Raw genomic sequence first — 24,674 nt, forward strand, 5'->3', positions numbered from 1 at the left:
TATTTTCCAAGCTCGCGATCGGCAACTTGATGTTGCTGATCGCGAACGAGGAAAAAGTCTCCCCGGGATGGTATTTTGCTCGCTCGTGGTCGCTAACTTGAAGTTGAGGACTGCGAGCAAGCAAAAAATGCCCGATACGCGTTTTTGCACAGTTCTACGTGCAATTCACGTAGCGCAGTTGCGCAAACTACGCTAGCGTAGCGTAGTCCTACGCCCAGGCCTAGTTGAAACACCATTACACATTAGACATAACAATTTACAGAGTGTTTATGGCGTACAAAGTGTTGACGGCGTTTCGATCCCTTAAATAAATGCTGGGATCATCTTCAGGACATTTGTATTAACATGCCTGTATACAGTAGCCTATATAATGGCGAAGGGAATGCGCGCCCTGAATGGGGTGCGTAGCCTTAAGGAGTGTAGGTGGTAGTCTTATCCCTATGGGGAAGAGGTGCTTGTTGGCACTATGGCACAATTAGGAAGATCTCGTTCAGTGAGTGGGGATGACGCTGTGACTATAAAGGTGCGTGGGGTATTTGACTGTCAAGGGATTAATTTGATGATTTCGCAGGAAACGTAATGCCAGAATCGGCATCTAGATCAAAGCGAGCTGCGTCCACGGTCTCGAGTTACGAAGAAGCTTAGGGCGAGTCAGGATACAGTTGTGTCATAGCGTCTGCTTCTGGTCACAGTTTTACAATTGAATGCAGGTTGAAATGAAGATGATTGAAATACAGGTAAGTCAATGATTCAAAATTACTTTTCAGTTACTTTACAGATTACTTTGTCCGTTACTTTTTCGCGTACTTTTTAAGTTACTTTTTCTACACAGTGTAATATGCCTAGGTATCACACTGGGACATTTCCTAGAGAAAAAGGTAAGTAAATCAGTTTTTGTACATTTGCAGTTTTTCAGTGTTTTATACTAACCAACTCCACACAGAACAATTTTCATGAAAAGCAGTCAATGCAATCCTGTGGAAGGAAATAGAGTTATCCTTTTACAGGTAAGTACAAGTTTGTGGGAGTTGGTATTCTGAAGTTAGAACCAGGGTTCCCCCAGGGTCAAGGATGAACTCTCAAAGCACCTGCAGGGTGCTGAGGGCCAATGTTATCCAATGGGGGATAGGGGACCTCCGGTTGGTGGCTGCTCACAAGCAGGCCACAAGGTTGTGGGAGCAAAACTCCTGGTGTTGGGCTCAGGACAAAGGGGGATTCGAGTTAGCACCCAAAGTACACCTGCAGTGGCGCAGGGGCAACTGCATGCAGGGTGATGGTTTGCCATTGGGTTTGTTGATTTCAAAGAGGATTCCCCAGTTGCAACAAAGACTGCAGGCTCAGGGATGAAGGTGACCACTGGTTGGAGAGGTAAGTTGGAATTCCTGGGGATGCTGGGACACCGTCGGTTGGGCCACCTAAGGCCGTGGGATGTCGGGTGCAGGGGTTTCTTTAGGCTTCGGGTTTTTCTTACCAGCTCCGGTCGAGGTCGGGGGGATGCTCCAGGAAGAGACTGCAGGTGTTGTTTGGAGAATTGAGGCAGGTCAGAGATCACCAGATTTCAGGTCAGGATCACCTGGAGACCGCCTCATGGTGTTGGCCTACTCAAACTCGGGCTGTAGGCTCCAGGTGCAGAGTGGTGCAGACTCACAGTTTTGGCCAGAGACTATAAGTGAGCAAATATGTTGGGGCTCACAGGAGACAAAGTCTTTGACTTGGAAGGCAGAGCAGGTACTCTGGGTTGCTTGAGGTTGCTGGCTGCAGTATACAACGGTATATTGCTGGAACAGGTTCGAGGTGAGCACAGGTTGGTAGGGCTGGGGCAAAGTCAGGTACTTCCTCCTCTTCTTAGTTCAGCATGGCTTCTTCTGTCCTTCTTCTTGTCAGATTTGTATGAGGAGGTAAGATTCAGTGGTACCCCTGAATACTATATTTAGGGGTGTTACGGGTAGGTAAAAGTTGGGACCAATAGGTTGTTTCCTTTGGGTGAATACACCCCCTATTATGCCACCCTCCAGTGGGAGGGGGACTTATGCCTCTTTCTGGTTAGCTGGGTCCCCCATCTGTAAGATGGTGGGGACTGAGAGTTGTGCTTCACCTCACCTCCCCCACCTGAGGGGTGGGGTTTGCAAAGGTGGGCACACCTTCCTTCCTGACTTGGTTTTCCCACCGATTCTCCCACCCAAAGTGGGGGTCAGAACCGGTGGGAGCCAGTTGCTGGAAGCAGCAAAGGGCTCGGGTAGCTCATAAAGGCAGCAAGCCTTTGAAGCTTCCCCCTAGTGGACCCTGCCCTTCTGGTGGAAGAAGCTTGGCACCTCATCCCAGAATGTGCATTGTTTCAGACCCCCTGGAGCAGCAGGCTCTCGACCCAGGGGTATGTATGTATGTATACTTATTAAGCGCAACTGCCACCCAAAGGGTATCCTTGCGCTGTGACCATAACAATCCATCAGGTGTAATACACTACATTGCTCTTGGGAAGAGGCGGGTTTTAAGATCCTTCTTGAAGGAAGTCAGATCTTGCCTACTCTTCAGCGACAGAGGTAAGGTGTTCCACAATTTGGCGGCCGCAAAGCTGAATGCACGGCCGCCCATCCTCACGCTGTTAATCTTAGGGACCATCACCAAGAACGCCGAAGAAGACCTCAGGGGTCTAGCGGCTTGGTACCAGGAGAAAAGATTTTGAAGTAGCGTTGGTCCCAGTCCATGCAAAGCCCTGAAGACAAGGCTTGAGGCCTTAAAAAGAATCCGCTGCTGGACAGGTATGACGATGCAGAACGTGGGCGAGATAAAGCCAATTTGGCTGCCATATTTTGAATCCTCTGTAACTTTGATACCAGGATATTGGGAGCCCCCAGAAGCAGTGCGTTGCAGTAGTCTAACCTACTGAGGATGGTACTACGCACCACTTCTGCCCTGGCTCCTAGAGGAAGTAACGGCAAGATTTTTCGTAAGGCTCGAAGCAAGCCCATACAAGTCACCGTGATCCTGTTGACAGAGGCGTCAAGCTGCAGGCTAGGCTCAAACAAGACCCCTAAGTTGCGAGCCGACTCGGCCGCGGTCACCGTACCCAAGATAGAGGCTGGCCAAAAGTCGTCCGGCAGCGGGCGAGGAAGCCGGTCCAAGGAGCAGTGAAGAACCTCGGTTTTCGACCCTTTGAATTGAAGCGAGTTGAGTCGTAGCCATTCTGCTGTTGCCGACATGCACCGGTGAAAGGTGTACCTCGAGACTGTCTCTTTGCCCTCAAATGAAAAAATCAGTTGAGTGTCATCGGCATAGTTTTTTTTTTTTTTTTTTGGTGTTCAAACTATTTTTATTGAAAAAAAGATAGACAGTACACAGCTTCTTACGCCTATAACCCGGAGGCCGGCAGCTTGGCATGCAACTCAATAGGTAAGTCGTAGTAGGTATAACACAGCTGCTAAGCCGGCATCCCGGGGGCCCGGCAGCGCCAAATAGCACAACATCATAAGTGTCCATACGCTAGTACCGGAGGCTGAGGCATCAGGATCTAACATAGCAGAACAGGTATGTTTTGATTTTTCGAGTTATGTGTAACCTTAAGAAACAATTCCCAACATGAAACAGAACAGTGAGGTCATACAGACACATGTAGACGTAGATTGCAAGGTCAACATGAGGAGCAACAACGACCGCAACACCAGCACCCTGCTCGACAACCTCGCCAACCTGGGACTCAAGCAACTGGTGTCTACCCCCACCCACCGCGCCGGACACACACTCGACGCCGTCTTCTCATCCAGCACAGACATCGACTTCAGCCACACCACAGAGCTTCAATGGACGGACCACAGCTGCGTCCACTTCACCTTCAAGAGAACGACGACCCACCAACACCAGCAACAGGCCGCCCGCAGAAGCTGGAACAAGATCACAGCAGACCAGCTCGCCACCTCCCTGAGCCAGCACCCCCCTGCCAGCTCAGCGAACCCCAGCCAGGCCGCCGACAACCTCACGAAGTGGATCAGCAACTGCGCGGACGAACTCGCCCCACTGAGGACCCCGCCTAGCAGACACGGCAGCAAGAAGGCCCCATGGTTCACCGACGAACTCAAGAGCTCCAAGAAGAACTGCCGAGCCCTGGAGAAAGTCTGGAAAAGGGAACCGACACCGAACAACAGGACCTCCTACAAACTTGCCACCCGGAAACACCACCAGCTGATCCGCGCCGCCAAGAAAACAGCATTCAAGGACCGGCTGGACATCAACGCACACAACTGCAAGGAACTCTTCAACATCGTGAAAGAGCTTTCCAACCCCAGCGCAGGAAACAACGACATCACCCCATCGCAAGACCTCTGCAACTCCCTCGCTTCATACTTCCACAACAAGATCACGGACATACACAGCAGCTTCAACAACCAACCAACGCACACCATGACCGAACAACCACCCCCCACCACCACCCTCCACGCCTGGACCCCGATCAGCACCGAAGACACCATCCGCACGATGAACTCCATCCACTCCGGATCACCGGCCGACCCCTGCCCTCACCACGTCTTCAACAAGGCCGACGCTGTCATCGCACCCCACCTGCGAGACATCATCAACACATCCTTCGACACCGCCACCTTCCCTGAGAGCTGGAAGCACGCCGAACTCAGCGCCCTACTCAAGAAACCAACAGCGGACCCCACCGACCTCAAGAATTACCGCCCCATCTCGCTCCTCCCGTTTCCAGCCAAAGTCATTGAGAAGACCGTCAACAAGCAGATGGCCGCCTTCCTCAAGACGAACGGATCCCTCGACCCCTCACAGTCCGGCTTCCGAGCCAACCACAGCACCGAGACCGCCCTCATCGCCGCCACCGATGACATCCGAGCCCTGATGGACAATGGAGAAACAGCGGCCCTCATCCTCCTAGACCTCTCCGCGGCATTCGACACTGTCTGCCACCGCACCCTAGTGCAGCGCCTCAGCGACGTCGGAATTCAGGACAAGGCACTGGAATGGATCATCTCCTTCCTCGACAGAAGAACACAGAGAGTCCGCCTGCCACCGTACAAGTCAGAGGCCTCCGAAGTCATCTGCGGCGTCCCCCAAGGATCATCTCTGAGCCCCACCCTCTTCAACGTCTACATGAGCCCCCTCGCGGCCATCGTACGCAAACACAACCTCAGCATAATCTCCTACGCCGACGACACCCAGCTGATCCTCTCCCTGACCAACGACCCCGCCGCCGCCAGAGCCAACCTGCACGAAGGGATGAAAGAGGTAGCCGAGTGGATGACGACCAGCCGCCTGAAACTGAACTCAGACAAGACGGAGGTCCTCATCCTGGGCTCTTCACCCTCCGCCTGGGACGACTCCTGGTGGCCACCCGCCCTGGGCACCGCACCCAAACCGACAGACCACGCACGCAACCTGGGATTCATCCTGGACTCCTCCCTCTCCATGACCAGACAAGTCAACGCCGTCTCCTCGTCGTGCTTCAACATCCTGCGCATGCTACGAAAGATCTTCTGGTGGATCCCCACCGAGACCAGGAAGACCGTCACCCAGGCCCTCGTCACCAGCCGTCTGGACTACGGCAACGCCCTATACGCCGGTACCACCGCCAAGCTCCAGAAAAGACTCCAGCGGATCCAGAACGCCTCAGCCAGACTCATCCTCGACATCCCACGAACCAGCCACATCTCCGGACATCTGAGAGACCTTCACTGGCTCCCCGTCAACAAAAGAATCACCTTCCGCCTCCTCACCCACGCACACAAAGCTCTACACGATCGAGGCCCGAGCTACCTCAACAGCCGAGTCAACTTCTACGCTCCCAAACGCCACCTCCGATCAGCCAACCACGCCCTCGCCGCCGTCCCCCGCATCCGAAGAGCGACTACAGGAGGAAGGTCCTTCTCCTACCTGGCCACCAAGACCTGGAACTCCCTCCCGACCGACCTGCGCCTGACCCAAGACCACCTCTCCTTCAGGAAGAAGCTGAAGACCTGGCTGTTCGAGCAGTAGCGGCACCCCCCCCCCCCCCAGCGCCTTGAGACCCTACGGGTATGTAGCGCGCTTTATAAGTGTCACTGATTGATTGATTGAATCATCCTTTAGGGCTGTACCGGGCAATATGTTGGCGGATGAAAGTCATAGTGATGAGCGCAAACTGAAGGAGTAGAGTATAGTATAGCGCTATAGAGCAGAGTTAGGCGTGATAATAACAGCGTGGTGGAGTGACAGGGTGGAGAGAAGGGTGCGTGACAAGCAAACGTCTAATGAAACTGCCTGCGTATGTAATGTCTACGACTGATGTGTAGAAAGGAGCTATGTATGTAAGCGGGCCGTGGAGCAACCTGCGGGATAGCATGTAAGGCGATGCACAGGGAGTAGTGGATGCACCTATAGGGAGCCGTCTGTGTCCCTAAGTGTCTAGAAATCAATTAAATATTATCAGTCCCTCCCTCGGAGATATCAGAGTCATCCGCCTGAGCGAGCAAATAGTCAACCAACGGGCTCCAGATGTCCCTGGGTCGGCTTGGAAGCGGTATTAAGTCAGCAAAGGTGAGGTGTTGCTCCTGACAGTAAACTATGTCTGCTAATCACTCCTTAAATTTAGGGGCTCTGCCCCAACGCCATGCAACCCGTCGCTTCGCTAAAAGCAACGCCATGTCAACAAATTTTCTGTTGGCTTTTGAGATATGGGATGTGTAGCCGAGCAGAGCAAGAAGCGGTTCCGCCGCTATGGTTTCCTTAGTCATAGCAGTGAGGTAATCCGTCACCTGTTGCCAGTATAGATGTACAGGAGAACAGTCCCAGGCCAAGTGGAGGAAGCCCGCGTGTTCGGCGTGACACCTTTCACATCGATCATCATCGGCCAGGCGGAATCTGTGCTTTTTGACAGGGGTATAGTACAGTTGGTGTAAGAATTTGTAATGTATCATCTTAAATCTGCTACTGGCCGATATTCGAGCAGTTAAGGTGCAGCAATATTGCCAGTGGTCGTCAGTGAGCTCTGTGGCTAGATCCGAACTCCAGCGAGCTCGAGCTCTCACTGCAGGTAATGTAGCAACAGACCTGAGCTGGCGATATAGCCCAGCAACAAGGTGCCTCCCGTCCTGTGAGCACAACAGAAAGTGGAGGGGGAGAAAGGTCTCAGGTTCCTCAGGGAAGTCCGGTAGGATGTCCTTCATGCCCTGACGGAGGCGCAGATAGTAGAAGACATCCAACGGGGTGCGGTCGTGAGAGGCAAAAAAGACTTCAGAAGTCTTGAATATACCGTCCACGAACAGCTCACCCCATGAGGTGATCCGCAGCCGTTCGCCTAAAAGCCGGAACCCCCGCTCTTGTAATAGGGCAAGGGTAGGGTGAAACGTCAAAGGCATTCTGGGGGAGTATGGCAGGTTGCAAGACATCCTCTTCGCCATGCGGCGCCAAGCATCCTGAGTGCAGGAGACTGAGGTGTTAGATGTCTGTATGAGTGACTCCGGGCAGAGTAGCAAACCGTTAAGCGGGATGGGATGCACGATCCAATCCTCCACCGCCAGTTGTGGCATGAAGGGGGTCGGAGCCAGCCAGTGGTAAGTGTAATGCGCTTGAGCGCAGAGGTAATAGGCCTCAAAATCAGGGACATCGAAGCCTCCAGCTTCGCACGGCATGATCAATGTGGACCATTTTAAACGTGGAGCCCTACCCCCCCAGAATAACCTACATAGTTCAGTCTTCAAAGATTTAAAGAAGAATGCGCCCGGATAGTATGGGATGTTGAGGAAGAGATACAGGAACTGGGGTAAAACCACCATTTTGATGAGGGACGCTCGGCCGGCCATGGAGAGCGGCAGAATGATCCAGCGGTCGACGGTAGCTGCGAGTTTCGTAATCGCCACTCCATAATTGGCACGAATCGTTTCATCTTTATCGCGTGATATCATTATACCGAGATACCGGAGGTCAGTCCGACACCACTCGAGCGGGTAGTCAAGGGGGAAGTCGGGCACTGCATCAGTCAAAGGGAAGAATTGCGATTTGGACCAATTAATGTGTATCCCCGACATTCTGCCAAAAACAACAAATTCATGCAGTAAGGGATTGAGGTGAAGGTCTGGGTATTTTACATAAAGGGTAATGTCATCAGCGTATAGGGACACATCTATTTGTCGCTGGAGACACTGTACCGCACCGGCTCGATGCAGCTGGCGCAGTCTACAGGCTAGTGGTTCAACCGCTATGGCGAAGAGAAGGGGGGAGAGAGGGCACCCCTGACGCGTTCCCCTAGTAATGGCTATGGAGTGCGAGAGATGACCGTTGATGAGGACCTTGGCGGTGGGTTGCATGTAGAGTAGTTGGACCCAGGAAATAAACAGTCTAGGAAACCCCATGCTCGCAAGGACGGAGAACAGATAGGGCCACTCGACGGAGTCAAATGCCTTGGTGGCGTCCAGAAAAACTGCAGCCACCGGCACGTCAGGGTGGACCGTGCGAAGCAGGGAGAACAGGGTTCGTAGGTTATGGGAGGTGGAGCGTCCCGGGACAAAGCCCGCCTGGTCGGGCAAAACAATCCCAGTCATAAGGAGGGACAATCGGGTGGCCAAGACCTTCGCGAGGATTTTCACGTCGCAGTTGAGGAGAGAGAGCGGACGGTACGAGCCTCGAGAACTGGGGTCTTTACCCGGCTTTAACAGCGGGGTGATGACCACTACGCGCATAGAGCGGGGGAGGATGCCATCACTCAGCGACTCCTCGTATACTTCTCGGAGGACGGGGGCCATGATGTCAATATAGGCTTTGTAGAACTCAGCAGGAATGCCATCCAGTCCCGGTGCTTTCTCGTTACCTAAGGACATGATGGCATCACGAATCTCATCAGTTTCGAAAGGGGCGGCTAGGAAGGCTCGATCCCTGTCGCTGAGCCAGCAAAGTGCCACGTCACCCAGGAAGTTAGCGTACGGTGTCTCGGCAGAAGTGTCAGTGATGTATAGAGCACGGTAATGATTTGTGAAGGCATCGAGTATAGCATCCGAGTCTCGAAGGACTTGGTCGTGGTCGTCAGTGATTTCAAGGATAGTATTGTGGTCCCGAGGGACGCGCGTGAGAATCGCAAGTGTTCTCCCTGGTCTATCTCCCTCGCAGTACTGTCTGGCTTGCCAATGTTTCCCCCGGAATTTAGCCTCTCTGTTAGCCTCCTCCTCGTATTTCGATAGCTTGTCTCTAAAGGCTGCGTGAATTTCGGGACTATCGTCTTCAATCATACGAAGCTCCAACGCCCTGAGTTCCCCATGCAACGATTGGATAGTGTTTTGTATGTCTCGCAAGACCCCAAAGCTTTTAGAAATATAGTACCCCCTTACAGTGACCTTGAAAGCTTCCCAGATACATTCTACGGATTCCACTGATCCCTTGTTCCTGGGGAAGAAAGCGGCAATTTCCTCCCCTAGCTCTGCGCGAAACAGTTCGTCTAGCAGCGCCGCAGGTTGCAATCTCCAACGCGGCCTAGGATTGTCCCACTCGGGGATACGCGTATGCAACAGGACAGGGCTGTGATCAAAATACGTCCGCAGTAAGTGCGTAACCCCTAGGATCCCCGAGGTGATCCCCTTGGTGAGAAAAAAGTAGTCCAATCGTGCCCAAGTGCCCGTGTGCGATACAAAGTGTGTGCCTTCTCTGCGGGACGAGTGTAGGTGTCTCCAGGCATCTACCAGTGCACCTTCAGTTATGATACCCTCCAGTGCCTCCCTGGCTCTTGGTTTATAATGATGTACTCCATACGAACGATCTAGGAGAGGCATTAGGGCTAGATTAAAGTCTCCCCCCCAGATGACATGGCGAGACCCCACTTCCACAACCTTGCCCCAGAGTGCAGTAAAGAAAGAAGGTATGTCCGAATTGGGAGCATAGCAATTAATGAAAGTGATCGTATCGCAGCCCATACGCCCCCACAATAGGGCATAGCGCCCTTCTCTGTCCAGTGAGTGCCCAAATTTATGGAAGGGGACAGCGCGCTTAACCAATATAGTCATCCCTCTGGCGTAAGTGGAGTAGGAGGAAAAAATACGAAGCCCAGCCCATTTGCTTGCAAAAGTGGCAGAGACCAAAGGTGAAAGGTGAGTCTCCTGCAGCATGGCGATGTGAACATTATGTCTGTTTAGATAAGCAATTACATCTCGACATTTACGAGCATTGTTCAGCCCCCTGACATTCCACGACATGCAATTCAATTGTACACTAGACCTTAAGTCCGCCATAAGTAACTACGTGGTAGCACACCCCAGCGTGAAAACAATGAGTCAAAAGGTATTAAACCATACATGTTAGAAAGTCGATCGAAGTCTCGAATGTCAATTGCATGTGCAATCTGTTTCACCTCAAACATTCCCAACCCCTCCTCCCACTACTGCATCCCAATCATGCCAGCAGCCACCCATTCCAACCCTCCTCCCCCCATCTCCCCCCCCTCCCCCCTACCCGCAACTTGAACCCCCCGCAAAAATACATGGGGAACACCCGGAAGGGAAACAACAACAAGGGCGCACAGCCACTGCTCCTGCCAGTCGACCTCTCAATCTGTACCGCCCTCGGGAGAGGTCGTGGTAGAGAGAGTGGTCCTTGTGGTACATTACCATCGACGAGTGAAAGTAGTCCAGGTCAGTAGCGCAATGTCCGAGGCCTTCGCCCCCACCAGGCATGGGAGATAGGACACTGCGCCGACGCACTCGTGATCAGGGCATGCCTTGTTCAGATGGTAACTGCTCCTCCGCCGCTAATGACAGATCGTCGTCTTCCATATCTTCATCAGCATTGCGGTCATTCCGCCGAGCCTTGTTGACTGATTTCAGAAAATCCTCAGCTTTCTGAGGATTGGTGAAAAAACTGTGCTTCCCTCGATAAGTGACTCGCAATCTCGCTGGGTAGAGAAGGGCGTATTCCAACTGAGCCTCTCGTAACTTCTTCTTCATGGGAAGAAACTTTCGTCTCTCTTCTTGTACCAAGGGAGTAAAGTCAGGATAGATGGAAAATGCCACTCCAGTATATTGCAAAGTCTGGTGAGTCCGGCCCGCTCGGAGCGCGGCGTCACGGTCGCGATAGTTTAGCAGTTTAGCAATGATTGGCCTAGGCGGCAATCCAGGCTTGGGGACAGGTCCCAACGACCTATGCGCTCTTTCAACTATAAAGTGCGATGAAAAGGCTTCCTCCCCTATCGAATTTTTAAGGAGTTTCTCAATATATATCTCCATTCGGCCAGTGTCTGTGGACTCCGGTACACCCGTGACGCGTATGTTGTTGCGGTGGCTGCGGGCCTCTAAGTCCTCATTCTTAGCAGCTATGAGTCGGAGCAGGTTGACAATGCGGGCTAGCTGTGTGGAGTGGGACGTTGTAATGTCTTCAGTGTCAGAAATCCGCTGCTCCGTGACCGGAAGCCGTTCCTCATGCCAATCTACTTTATGGACAAGGGCGTCCAGTCTAGAAGTCATGCCATCCACCTTCTCGACCACCGTGGCGAACCCCTGCCTCATCTCCTGGAACAAGTTGTGCAGATCGAGGTCTCTGGCGGAGGAGGAGGTAGCGGCCGAGGGTGGAGCGTCCAGGGGCCCGAGTCGACAGGCACAGACTTGGTGCTTTTCTTGGTAGTGTCAAAGCTGAGTTTAGGCTGGCGATGTTCAGGGCGTCCCATTTTGACCACCGAGCGCGTCTGCACCGCCACCCTGTTCGCCGCTGCACCAGCCCGTAGAGGGATGAGGTCTCTGGGCGAGTCGTTGGTCGAAGCCAGGCGACCTCAGGGGAATGTTATCAATACGCACTCTCGTCCAGCAAGTGCCACCCCCCGGAGTAGAGGCCCCAGCCCACACCCGCACTCAAGAGGTAAGGGAGGATCTTGTAGAGGCGAGACGCCAGTGACCCGCAATGGAAGCCAGGCAGGCGTGTGGGCGCCAAGAGCCAGGCGCGTGTATGGCAGGCAACAGACAGGGCCCCCCAGTGCATGCACCAACCCGCAAGTCTCTCGATGGTCGGAGGCGGTACGCCTCAGGAAGCGCTCCGTTCTGGGGGGCCTGCTGTGCGGGGAACAATACGGGCCGATCGCCTGAGGGGGGTCCCGGCTGGTAGGCTCAGAGTCACCCTGACACGCACCGTCGTTCGCCCGACGCGAATATCACACCAGAGCCGCCGGCAGTGGAAGGTGCGTGGCGCAGCCAATTATTAATGCTCCTTACCCCACATATGGTGCGTCCGGATCCCTCCAGAGTCTAGTGGAGCAGCCACCGCAGTAACGGCTCTCCCTCCGTAGCAGTCTCAGTTCCTCAGACTGCACAAAGTGCGTGGCAGCGCTCTCACAAAGCCGCGATTACAAGCACAGGAATGCACAGACAGGGTGCAATCGAATGGACGGGGAGCCAGCCAGCAGCGAGCAGGATCATGCAATGGTGCCGTCACCTAAGGCCGAAATCACTCACGGTGCTGGCGCCAAATCCAGGGGTGGCGATGCGGGCCGCCTCCTCGTGGCGAGCCTCGGTCTTGCGTGATCTCCTCCGGCCGGCTTCCTCAAGGGGCACGCTCCGAGGTGAATGCCGGTCTGTGTTCCAGTGCCGATTTCAGCAGTTCTGCAGCACCGGGAGAGCGGAATCTCAGGTCGATGGACAGGACCTGGACCCTGTAGCGAATGATAGGTGATTTTGCGAAGGCACTCGTCGTTAGCAGCAGATAAGTGCAGGATTAGTCAGCAAGGAACGGGAGCTGCTTAACTAGTCAGCCATTCCGCTTGCGCGCCCCCTAGCGCCCCCGTCATTGGCATAGTTGATGACTGATATGCCGAATTACTTTATCAAACTTATTAGGGGTCGGAGGTATAGGTTGAAGAGAATCGGACTGATCGCTGACCCCTGAGGTACACCTTGATTCACCTGACGCACGGCTGAAAGAAACGGTGGCAACGACACAGCTTGCTGTCTGTTGCAGAGATACAATGTTAACCAGCTTAAGGCCAAGCCGGTTACACCTGCTCTCCGAAGGCGGGCCAGTAAAACCACGTGGTCCACCGTGTCGAACGCGGCCGACATGTCAAGCAACACTAAGAATGCTGCCTTACCCATGTCGACACGCGTTCGCAGATCATCCAACACGGCGACCAAGGCGGTCTCAGTGCCATGGGCCGGCCTAAAGCCGAATTGGGCTACATCCAGACAAGAGTTGATTTCAAGGAAGTTGGATAAGGCTCTTGCGACCAGCTTCTCTATGATTTTTATCGGGAATGGTAAAAGCGAGATGGGCCTATAATTGGCTGGACATAGAGGGTCCAAAGAAGCCTTTTTTAGCAAAGGTGTCACTACTGCCATCTTCCAACTGTCTGGGACTGAAGCTGTAGCTAACGACTGATAGCAGATGGTGTAAAGTGGAGGAAACAGCTCTGCCTGGAATGATGGGTCCAGAAACATGTCTGGTGGTGATGGCTTGCGAGAAGCCACTCAGCCCGGACACTAGAGTTAGTTTGTTTTTCAGGAGACATATCTAACATGCCCTCTGAGTAAATTTTTCATTAAATTGAGGGATAAGAAATTAGATTTCCCATTCATAAGGAGTATCGGACTATATTATGTTAGCATGATGCATCTATATGTACCTTCTTTGCTTGATATATATATATATATATGTATCCATCTATATTGCTTTTGCAGGGAGTGGATCACTGAAAGAATATCGACTACCACAATATCGAGTACCCAAAATATCGAGGAGAAAATATCTACTACAAAAATATCGAGTTTGTATGTACAAACAGGTAAGTACAAAAATATCGACTACAAAATATCGTTTACAAAAATATCGTTGTAAAAAATATCGACTTTACTAAAAACAATGTTTAATTACATTAATATAAAAATTTAATTACTAAAATATAATTAACAATACTTAAAATAACTTTTAATAATTAAATATTTAATGAAAGTAAAAAAAAAATATTTTTTTAATCATATTTCTTAAAACATATATATATAGTAACAAAATTTAATTAAATAATAGGCAATATTGTATATGTACCCCAAAAACCCAAAACTGACCCTGAACCCTAAAAATACCCCTTTACCCAAAAACTAAAAACTGACCCTGAACCCTAAAAATACCCCTTTACCCAAAAACTAAAAACTGACCCTGAACCTTAAAAATACCCCTTTACCCAAAAACTAAAAACTGACCCTGAACCCTAAAAATACCCCTTTACCCAAAAACTGAAAACTGACCCTGAACCCTAAAAATACCCCTTTACCCAAAAACTGAAAACTGACCCTGAACCCTAAAAATACCCCTTTACCCAAAAACTGAAAACTGACCCTGAACCCTAAAAATACCCCTTTACCCAAAAACTGAAAACTGACCCTGAACCCTAAAAATACCCCTTTACCCAAAAACTAAAAATTGACCCTGAACCCTAAAAATACCCCTTTACCCAAAAACTGAAAACTGACCCTGAACCCTAAAAATACCCCTTTACCCAAAAACTGAAAACTGACCCTGAACCCTAAAAATACCCCTTTACCCAAAAACTGAAAACTGACCCTGAACCCTAAAAATACCCCTTTACCCAAAAACTGAAAACTGACCCTGAACCCTAAAAATACCCCTTTCATTTAACATAATTACCAATTAATCAATTAAATAAAATTAATTACCAATTACATTTTAATTAATTAACAAATATTTTTTAATTAACAATTAATTAAATATTACTACCAATTATTAAATTAACATATTTAATTAATTATAATTAAATTACTTCCCACCCTTTTCCCCTATAAACCCACAACCCACTAGAGAAAATACATTATTTTAATTGACATAATTAGCAATTAATCAATGAAATAAAATTAATTACCAATTAAATTTTAAATAATTAACATATATTATTTAATTACCAATTAATTAATTATTACTACCAATTATTAAATTTACATATTTAATTAATTATAATTAAATTACTTCCCACCCTATTCCCCTATAAACCCACAACCCGCTACAGAATTAAATTACACAATAATTAAAAAAATAATTAAAAATAATTATAAAATAAATTGACACTTTTCACACATATTATAACATAAACACACTATAAATAATTAAATATTATTTAAAAAACTATATTTTTTACTATCTAGATTATATACTTGGATATTTTCACTGTCTATATTATTTACAGTCGATATTACTTCACTTACCTTAAAAACGATATTTTGGCTGTCGATATTCTGTCTAGTCGATATTTTCTCCAAACGATATTTAAAACTCGATATTCTGTCCAGACGATATTTTGGAGTCGATATTATGTCTGTGCACCTTTCTGAACCTATGCTCGAACACGGGCTGTGATCACGTGTTAGTCTTCGGCAGTTGCAAGCCACAGTTCATCTGAATTACTGGGAGCAGCTGAACGTAGTCTGTTTACTCAACTGTCCTGAGACTCAAGGTCGCATCTGGCTTTGGGTGCGATAAGCGCATTCTTGGAGGCGCCGTGCATACACTCCCGGGCACCAAGACAAAAAGGAGTCACCCCTCCTGACCTCCCCAGTAATAAATAGTTAAGCTTTGAACTAATCATATGTGCCATATATGGTCCTTTCCTGGAGCTCGAGGGCCAGCTGGTGTTTTTCCTTTTACAGTGATATTATGTGTTGAACTGAAAAGTATATCACCTCATGTTTGAATGCAAACCAACACTCTTCTCCGCGCACCTGATGGGTGATGGTTAGAGAGGCTCCTCTATAGAGTATTTTTGCTTAATAAATGATTGAACTTTCTTCACTGCCAACTGACTGATTATTGGGTAATGGGATTGGGGCTATTGGTAGGTATAGCCCTTTATGTTATTTTTATGGTACTTCAGTTGGCGACTCTTGTGGGACTCCGTGATCGGGTCGTCCGCCCCATAACTGGGTAAAAAGGACAAAGAAAGGGGAGCTCTGGACGAGCGGGTGGATGGACCGAATTATTTTTTACTTTCTCCGCTCTCGCGATCAGAGTGCCCTAGCTGCTAGTGACCTTTCGCTGGAGTCCTACGGGCGTAACCCAGGAGCTGACCGTGTTGGTCTTCGGGAGTTGGCAGTGGAGAATACACAATTGTACCTGCGTGCACCAGGTGAGTGGATTGTTTTTGGTGTCTTTTGGAACGTGCTGTTGAGCAGTGCTTTTGAAGCAGTTAACTGTGTAGGATTTGGTGGTCGGTGTACCAAGGAGAATCTTGGGGGTCTGACGGGGCAGCATTGTGGCTGCACGGGTAGATGCTCTACGGACTTGTTTTGTGAATACTAGAGACGCGGATCGGACCAGACGCCCTGGTGTGGCTCATGTGGTGCGCACCCGGCTGGACTGGTCTCGGAAAGGCCTGTGGTTGAACCTGGGTAGCCTTCAGGACATATCTGAAGCGGAGCTAACGAAGCGGGCTTAGTCAGAATAGTCCCACGGGTGAACCAGGAAGACTGCAGGATGGTCTGTAGGACAATCTGTGGTTATACCTGTCCAACAGTCTCTTGGTAGTCTTTGGACTGCTTGATTTTGGTATCTGTTGGTCTGCAATCTGAATTGATTGATTCTCCATGAACAGGAGTCGGCGGGCTCTGTTCTTTGCCTGGAAAGACAGCAAAGAGACATGTTGTTTAGAATATCTTTTTATGTACATATATTATTGTTCTGTGTGTGTTCGAATAAGAGTGAGGTTGAATATGTTGTGATTGTTTGAACATGGTCATGTTTGAAAGTATGTTTTTTTGATTGAATGAGGAATACGTGACAAGGATCACTATGCCGTGTTTTAGCAAATTGAGTTGTTTTGGATGTTGTCGCCGTCCTAATGATACACGATTGGCTGAAAGTCAGCCTGCCCCGCCTGAGGGCAGCCCGAGTTATGATATGTATGTAAAGCATGGTATTACACCTATCTTGTTTAACACACTATGGCATATATATACTAAGGATAATGTAGAACTGCAATAGCCTTTAATCGGGTCTTTTGATGAGAAAAAGATACATTTTCTGCAAGATCGATTGTTTGCTAAACGTAGTCGACAGTCAATGTTTGATTCCCTAAACATATGGCAGAAGGAAGCTAAGCGTAGACAGATTCGGGAGGAGAAATTATGCAGAATTAAGGGAGGTCAGACGATTACGCAGAAAGTCATTGCTTACAATAAAGCTCAAATCGACAAGGGAATTGATTGTGCAGATAGACGATTTAGATTGCAAGTGGATAACACCTATGTGACTAGGACTGAGGCGGAGGATGAAATGGAGGATTTATTGGATACTCGTCCACCTCCACCTTATGCCCCACAACGTATATATCCTGTTGTTTCCCCAACTCCAGTAGAGGTCCCTTTAGCCTCAGTCCCTATTGTTTCCTCTTCCCCTGTCTCTCCGGCAACGTCTTCTGTTTTGTCTCCCTCTGTGTCTGAGATGGCTACCTCATGGTCTGTTACATTACCATCTTCCGTTATGTCCACAGCTGTTTTGTCTCTCCCTTCCCTTGCTTGGGCTACCCAGTCCGTGAGCACGACCCCATCCCTAGCTGCCTCAACTCCAGCTCATGCTCCGGGGGAGTTGGACACACGAAAGCTGTTTACTCGTTCGACTGTAGGACTAAATGAGAAACAGATGGTCGGAAATCAGTCATCCCAGTATGCGACAGCCTATTTATACTATAAATAGGTCCCATCCTGGCAGTCCCAGGATGCGACAGCCTATTTATACTATAACTGATATATGGAGCACGCACCGAGACTTTGAGCCTGTTATGCAGCAACATGCTCTGAAACACATGGCCACATGTCTTATTACTTTATGGGAACAGTGTTTTGCTGGAGGGATGGCCCCCCAAGTGATGTATGATATTCGAGACAGGGCTCATAGGTCTGAACTTAGACCAGAGGAAGTGTACAAAAATGTTGAGGTTTTATTAAGTTATCGAGAGCGGATGCATCAAAAATGTTCCTCATGGGTCTCTCCGCACCCTATGCGAGAAGTCCATCCTATCTTTTACCCAGGAAATACCGGAATTAAAAAATGATCAGGATGTAGTGATTAGACCTCGTGTAGAGGCACGAGTGCAGGAACAATGGGTTTACACCCCCTGGAAGAGGAGTGAAGCCCTCTCACTAAAATCGCAACTGCCTGACCCCCGTAAGAATCCCACGGCTTATTATAAAGAACTCACAGAAGCGACTTCCTCAGCCGTTATGACCCTAGCTGACATAGAGCTATTTTTTGTGTTGTTAGTCCCTGTTGATGTATGGCGTCAGGTGCATGATCAGGACCATGTTCAGGAGTTGGGCGGAACATGGGAACAGATCAAAGATTGGGATAAGGAACGTAAGCCTGGTGATAAACCAAAACCCAAACTATTGGCGTTACCTGGATGTATTATTACTTACATGCATTCCTTAATCCCGCATCGTAAGGTGGATTGGGATAAATTAACAGCATGCAAGTAGAAGAAAGACGAACGCGTTTCTGATTTCTTCACTAGATTTGAAGGTGTATTCATTGACTTTAGTGGACAGGATTTATCGTTGGAAGGCGGTATACGATTATGTTTTAATCGTTTGTGACCAATTTGTTACCGGAAGTTTCTGCGCGGTTACAAGCCACTGAAAGTACCTGGACCACGTCTACGCCTTCGGTAAAATTGAGTATAGCTCAATATTACGAACATAGAGAAAATGAGAGTAAAGATAAGACGGAAAAGAAAGCGAAAGATATTAAGACGCGGGTGTCGTTGCAACAGGTTATTCGAGGACAAGGCAGAGAGAGAGGTGGCAGAGGGTTCGTCCCAATGGGGGTGGGAACCGGACGAGGCGGAGGGCCGGCTGTTGTTTTGGGACCAAACCAGTGCACTTACTGTAAAGAGGAAGGGCATTGGCGATTTCGGTGTCCATTGTTGCTGGCTCAGAATGGGGCTATGAGAGGAAGAGGTTGAGGTGGTGTGGATCGCAGTGATATGCGACGAGAGGAGGCGGTGCACGTCGGATAAGAAAATAATTATTTCGATAATCCGAGAGGTAGGCAGTACTATAATGAGGACTGTGCGATGGATGCAACCAAAGGGTGTGCCTATACATAGGACAGCCAAGGACAGAGTGGGGGCCAGGTGTCAGTACCCGTTGATCAGCAAGGTCCTTATGTAAAAGCGCATTTGATGGGGACATCTGAAAAGTTTTTAGTTAATACAGGTGCAACAAATAGTTCTTTTTTCTCGTTCTCTGGTCCCAGGGGCTGCTCTGTCCGGGCACAATAATGTTTCGGTGGGATTCTCTGGAATTCGGGTGGTAAGCCCCATTTCCAAACCTTTTCCATTCACAATTGGTCCAGTTACGGTAGACTCCCCATTTCTGTTGACTTCCCATTGTGGTGAAAATTTATTGGGCTTGGATTTGTTGAAGAAATTACATGCAAAAATTCATTGTTCACCTGACGGTGTTGATTTGACTATTAATACCCTTGGCAAGCATACTTTGCAGTGTTTCACCAAAAATCAACCCCTCGCTCCTGAGTTTGCTGCTATCCCAGAGATGCTGTGGGTCACTGGAGACACAGATGTAGGATTATTAAGGAATTCCACCCGTTTCTATTACTCTGAAACAAAATGCTCGGCTTCCATGTATACCTCTGTTCAAAATTTCGCCAGCGGGCGAGAAAGCTTCGCTCTCCATCATACAAGATTTCATCAAAAGGGGTGTGGTGGAGGAGACGGCTGCTAATGTATGCAACAGCCCCATTTTACCGATCTTAAAAAAGGCCCTGGTTGGAAGTGATCCTGACTATTTTGATACTTATCGTTTTGTGATTGATTTGCGTGAAATTAATAAAATAGTGGCGCCCCAATACCCTGTGGTTTCTGACATCATGACTATTCTTACCATGATTCCTCCCACTGCAAAATATTTCTCCGTGATCGATTTAAAGAATGCTTTCTTTAGCATTCCGATACACCCTGATATCCGTCATATTTTCGGCTTCTCATTATCTGGTCACAGCTTCCGGTTTTGTCGCGCTCCCCAGGGGTACACGGAGAGTCCTAGTATTTATAGTCAAGCTTTGAAGACATTGTTGGATGATTTGGTCTTGCCCCCTGGTAATGTGCTTTTGCAATATGTTGATGATGTGTTAGTGGCCTCCGATACTGAGGAGGGTTGTAAGGAAGCCACTATACAAATATTGTCTCATTTCGCGGCTAATGGCAATCAAGAATCTCTTTCTAAATTCCAATATTGTCGACAGGAGGTGACCTACCTAGGTCATCTGCTGTCAAAAGAGGGGAGGAGACTAACCCCTGAACGTGTGACTACCATAGCTAATATGTCTGTACCTCGTACTCAGCGTGATGTTCGTGCATTTCTCGCCATAACTACTTACTGTCGCCAATGGATCCCTAATTTTTCCCTTCTTACTAAACCTCTCCTGTATTTACCCACTAAAGATGTGCATGAACCTTTACCTTGGACTGACGATTGCCAAAATGCTCTGTTTCTTGGTACCCCTGATTACCAAAAACCTTTTGCGCTTTATATTCACGAGGTGGACGGTTGCTCGCTTTCTGTGTTAACACAAGGATTTGGTGGTAAGCAGAGACTTTGTGCTTATTTCTCGGTGGAGTTGGATAACATCACCTGAGCACTCCCTAGCTGTTTAAGGGCTACTGCTGCGGTCGCAGTGGCTATTTGACAGTCGGAGGGGCTCGTTCTGAACACTGATCTTACAGTGATGGTACCGCACGCTGTGGATACATTATTGACCAAAACGAAGACCCAGCACCTTATGAGTGTGCGTCTTATAGGTTACAAATTGACTTTGGTTGCTCCCCACATTACGATTAAACGATGTGCCACTCTGAACCCTTATTTACAACAAGGGGTGGTGAGGGACAGAGTCTCTGAATTAAGCAGAATACTCTCACCCAGTCAAGAGATCAGGGCTAGATCCAACACCGTTTTTTAGCTCATTGCACCATCCCAGTTTCAGAACCTGGCTGTATGCAAATTAGTCTGTTTCAGTCCCAGTGCATGATGGGAACAGGGCAAACCAAACTACAAAAGCCAATTCTTACACTGGGAAGGAAACAAGCTTCCGGGGACCGGTTTCTGGCATTACAGCCGTCTTCGGCCCGGCTTGCTTGAATCCTGATGGTGCAATGAGCAAGGGACTCATGTCTGAGTATACCCTTCCACGCTTAGGGTGGACAAAATTATTTACAACAAGGGGTGGTGAGGGACAGAGTCTCTGAATTAAGCAGAATACTCTCACCCAGTCAAGAGATCAGGGCTAGATCCAACACCGTTTTTTAGCTCATTGCACCATCCCAGTTTCAGAACCTGGCTGTATGCAAATTAGTCTGTTCCTGTCCCAGTGCATGATGGGAACAGGGCAAACCAAACTACAAAAGCCAATTCTTACACTGGGAAGGAAACAAGCTTCCGGGGACCGGTTTCTGGCATTACAGCCGTCTTCGGCCCGGCTTGCTTGAATCCTGATGGTGCAATGAGCAAGGGACTCATGTCTGAGTATACCCTTCCACGCTTAGGGTGGACAAAATTATTTACAACAAGGGGTGGTGAGGGACAGAGTCTCTGAATTAAGCAGAATACTCTCACCCAGTCAAGAGATCAGGGCTAGATCCAACACCGTTTTTTAGCTCATTGCACCATCCCAGTTTCAGAACCTGGCTGTATGCAAATTAGTCTGTTCCTGTCCCAGTGCATGATGGGAACAGGGCAAACCAAACTACAAAAGCCAATTCTTACACTGGGAAGGAAACAAGCTTCCGGGGACCGGTTTCTGGCATTACAGCCGTCTTCGGCCCGGCTTGCTTGAATCCTGATGGTGCAATGAGCAAGGGACTCATGTCTGAGTATACCCTTCCACGCTTAGGGTGGACAAAATTATTTACAACAAGGGGTGGTGAGGGACAGAGTCTCTGAATTAAGCAGAATACTCTCACCCAGTCAAGAGATCAGGGCTAGATCCAACACCGTTTTTTAGCTCATTGCACCATCCCAGTTTCAGAACCTGGCTGTATGCAAATTAGTCTGTTCCTGTCCCAGTGCATGATGGGAACAGGGCAAACCAAACTACAAAAGCCAATTCTTACACTGGGAAGGAAACAAGCTTCCGGGGACCGGTTTCTGGCATTACAGCCGTCTTCGGCCCGGCTTGCTTGAATCCTGATGGTGCAATGAGTAAGGGACTCATGTCTGAGTATACCCTTCCACGCTTAGGGTGGACAAAATTATTTACAACAAGGGGTGGTGAGGGACAGAGTCTCTGAATTAAGCAGAATACTCTCACCCAGTCAAGAGATCAGGGCTAGATCCAACACCGTTTTTTAGCTCATTGCACCATCCCAGTTTCAGAACCTGGCTGTATGCAAATTAGTCTGTTCCTGTCCCAGTGCATGCTGGGAACAGGGCAAACCAAACTACAAAAGCCAATTCTTACACTGGGAAGGAAACAAGCTTCCGGGGACCGGTTTCTGGCATTACAGCCGTCTTCGGCCCGGCTTGCTTGAATCCTGATGGTGCAATGAGCAAGGGACTCATGTCTGAGTATACCCTTCCACGCTTAGGGTGGACAAAATTATTTACAACAAGGGGTGGTGAGGGACAGAGTCTCTGAATTAAGCAGAATACTCTCACCCAGTCAAGAGATCAGGGCTAGATCCAACACCGTTTTTTAGCTCATTGCACCATCCCAGTTTCAGAACCTGGCTGTATGCAAATTAGTCTGTTCCTGTCCCAGTGCATGATGGGAACAGGGCAAACCAAACTACAAAAGCCAATTCTTACACTGGGAAGGAAACAAGCTTCCGGGGACCGGTTTCTGGCATTACAGCCGTCTTCGGCCCGGCTTGCTTGAATCCTGATGGTGCAATGAGCAAGGGACTCATGTCTGAGTATACCCTTCCACGCTTAGGGTGGACAAAATTATTTACAACAAGGGGTGGTGAGGGACAGAGTCTCTGAATTAAGCAGAATACTCTCACCCAGTCAAGAGATCAGGGCTAGATCCAACACCGTTTTTTAGCTCATTGCACCATCCCAGTTTCAGAACCTGGCTGTATGCAAATTAGTCTGTTCCTGTCCCAGTGCATGATGGGAACAGGGCAAACCAAACTACAAAAGCCAATTCTTACACTGGGAAGGAAACAAGCTTCCGGGGACCGGTTTCTGGCATTACAGCCGTCTTCGGCCCGGCTTGCTTGAATCCTGATGGTGCAATGAGCAAGGGACTCATGTCTGAGTATACCCCTCCACGCTTAGGGTGGACAAAATTATTTACAACAAGGGGTGGTGAGGGACAGAGTCTCTGAATTAAGCAGAATACTCTCACCCAGTCAAGAGATCAGGGCTAGATCCAACACCGTTTTTTAGCTCATTGCACCATCCCAGTTTCAGAACCTGGCTGTATGCAAATTAGTCTGTTCCTGTCCCAGTGCATGATGGGAACAGGGCAAACCAAACTACAAAAGCCAATTCTTACACTGGGAAGGAAACAAGCTTCCGGGGACCGGTTTCTGGCATTACAGCCGTCTTCGGCCCGGCTTGCTTGAATCCTGATGGTGCAATGAGCAAGGGACTCATGTCTGAGTATACCCTTCCACGCTTAGGGTGCACAAAATTAACTCTGAACCCTGCCACATTACTTCCCTCCCTTCGAACGAAAAGAACAATGATGTTCATGATTGTATATTTCGGACAGAGGAAGAGACGAAGGGACGGGTAGACCTGACAGACAATCCTCTATCTGACCCTCAAGGGGAGTTGTATGCCGATGGCTCTTGTTTCAAATTATAAGATGGCATGTAAACTGCTGCATATGCGACAACTACTCTTCACACTGTAGTTGAGGCTTCTCGAGTACCCTATCAATCAGCTCAGGCAGCTGAGTGAAGGATTGAGAGTAAATATTTACACCGATAGCCACTATGCCTTTGGCGTGGCTCATAGTTTTGGCTGACTTTGGGCCGAAAGATGTTTTCTCACTTCCCATGGTCAGCGAATACAGCATGGCCCCTTGATTTTGCGATTGCTGACTGCATTGACGTTACCAGAGATGGGGGCTGTAGTTAAATGCAGTGCACACAAGGAATTGATTGAAGCAGTGGGTGAAGGTAATGCCTTCGCTGATCAAGTAGCTACAGAAACCACAAAATCCAAATTTACCTCAATATTTGTGACTAGCTCTGCTAGGTGGGTGGCTGAAACAGAGATGTTTAATAACACCATGGGGAGTGTCTGAGAAATTCAGAAAGAAGCTACCCCTAAGGAGCTGGCTCAGTGGAAAGGGAAAGTGGGGAAATTAGATGCAGAAGATTGTTGGATTGATTTGACAGAAAAACAGCAATGGTTATTGCCCAATGCATTAGTGAATGCGGTGGTAACCATGGCACATGGTTCGGCTCAAATTGGGGCGAAAGGTATTTGTGCATTATTAGATCCTGAATGGAACAATCCCAATATTCCAAAGACCGCTGCTCATTTGGTGCAATATTGCATGGTTTGCCTACGACATAATGGGGGCAGGGAGCCTGTTCTGAGTGGAAACTTTGCACCACCATCTTTGCCTTTTGAGGTGCTCCAAATGGATTACATCCAGCTGGAGCATATAAATAATTTGAAGTATGTCCTGGTCGTGGTGTGCACTTTTAGTAAATGGGTGGAAGCCTACCCGACCAAGGAAAATACTGCTTT

The sequence above is a fragment of the Lissotriton helveticus genome, chromosome 6, assembly GCF_964261635.1.
Source record: "Lissotriton helveticus chromosome 6, aLisHel1.1, whole genome shotgun sequence".
Lineage (NCBI taxonomy): Eukaryota > Metazoa > Chordata > Amphibia > Caudata > Salamandridae > Lissotriton > Lissotriton helveticus.